Below are 2,084 nucleotides of genomic sequence, written 5' to 3'. Positions count from 1 at the left end.
TAAAAATTCACATTGAACGCAGAAATCATCTATATTGTGTCATCATTTTGTCCCTTTAGTATCCATACAATCTACCACACACACATAACCTAACGTGCACACACACACACACACACACACACACACACACACACACACACACACTGATCTGTCATCCAATCTCTCTTGGAGATCAGCACTTTAATTACAAGGAGGAGTGTCTTCAGTCCCATTGTCTTTATCTTTACACTAAGTCCCTGAAGTAGAATCATCCTCTCCTCTAATCCTAATCTTGTTTGCTGCTGCACACTCACTTTCTCAACACCTTTGCCTGTTGTGTAATCTGTCTCTGAAGGGTCTGTTTTAAGGGTTTTTTCCCCCATGTTTCCTCATCTTTTGCCTTCTCTGTGATTCTGTCTTCAGCTTTCTCAGTTACCTTGCTGTCATAATTGTGGTTGCAGGGAATTTGTTCTCAGGGCAAATGACACATGTGCACACAAACAAATACACTGAACTAGGATATTGCCATAAAACTGAAAACAAATAGAGGTAGATTTATATGCACAGCTGCTCTCTCTGTCTCTCTGTCTCTCTCTGTCTCTCTCTCTCTCTCACACACACACACACACACACACACGCACGCACGCACGCACACACACACACACACACACACACACACACACACACACACACACACACACACACACACACAATGTGTGTAAAGCCTAATGGGCTACACCCAACACTGCAGGGCTGACTATGAAGATGGGGCGATGTGAGAAGCAGAAGTCATCAATCACTTTGTCACTTCTTTATTTGCAATCATTTCAATTATGTTTTCTCTGCTTTTTATATCCACTTTCCATTTTCTTCCATCCTCTTACCATTTTAACTAATTTCCTTTTCTGCTCATCAACCACATTTTTCCCCAAGCTTCTTGGTTATTTTAAGGCCTTTTTTGTCTCTTTCTCCTATGCTTCTGAAGTCAATATAATTGGATGATTGGGGAAAAGAAAGGAGGAGAAAGGACAGAAGAGGGGAGTATGAGACGAGGGTGAAGTAAAGGAAGCGATGACCCAGATAATGCAATGAAGTGAATCCGAATGAGCCTCCTGTCCTCACAGAGACCTCAGCTTCACACCCACACAGCTACCCATCCACCCAGGCCTCTCCCTGTCTAATACCAACACCTGCTCCACGCCTGCACATCCACTGCGAGTGAGTAAAATCCGAATGGGTTGTCTAAATTTGTGTTCCCAGGTATCCTTCTGCTGAAATTCAGAAAAGTGTAACAACAATTCCAAGAAGCACTGAAGCTGTTATCTTCTGACACTTTATGTTAGTTTTAATTTCTCACACATCTGTGCTCCTTCTGTAACCTGTCTTTCTGAGCTCACCCTCCTTTCACCATCATCCTTCATAAATGTGCCTCCCTCGGTTTTACACTCTCTCTCGCAGGAGGTATGTAGTGTGACAGGAGAAAAATTGTGTAAGCACGGAGAGTAAGGTCAGGTCCTCTGGAGCAGAACCCATAGGAGCAGATGAGCACAGACGATTAAATATGTGACAATACAATGCCTTACTAGATACTAAACTCTACTGATTAGGTAAGAGTATTTGTATTTTAGGTGAATATATTAAACTTGACCATATTTATACTGTTTTCTTTTAATTCAGTGTAAATTATCGTTTTTTAGTGACCTTAGGATAAATTGAAGTGTATTTATCAACCAGCCAGTAGCCCGTTTGACAGCTGTTTAACAGGACGCATGCGCATAGCACCGGCGAGGGATGCTGACGTGTAAAGTGCACAGATGTTGGGCATGCCCCTGTAGGAAATTTAGAAATCTCCTGTCAAAATAAAAGTAGACAAAATTAGACTCTTTGAAGAGGGGCGGATTAATTGGTATCTAAAAATACTCTTATCAAAAAAATATCACATTAATAATTCGACGTCTTAGAGGTGCACACTCAGCTGTCGGCTCTCCAGTAAATAGCCAAATGCTGTGTTTGTTTTTCCTCAGTTGCTATAAGTTTCTGGATACAACTTTTCGTTTGAAAAACTAAATGTTACAAAACTTTCATTATTGTTTGCGACTTGACAC

This window comes from Simochromis diagramma, unplaced genomic scaffold (assembly GCF_900408965.1).
Source record: "Simochromis diagramma unplaced genomic scaffold, fSimDia1.1 OVJJ01000611.1, whole genome shotgun sequence".
Taxonomy (NCBI): domain Eukaryota; kingdom Metazoa; phylum Chordata; class Actinopteri; order Cichliformes; family Cichlidae; genus Simochromis; species Simochromis diagramma.
The sequence above is the reverse complement of the archived record's forward strand: the minus strand, read 5'-3'. Positions refer to the sequence as shown.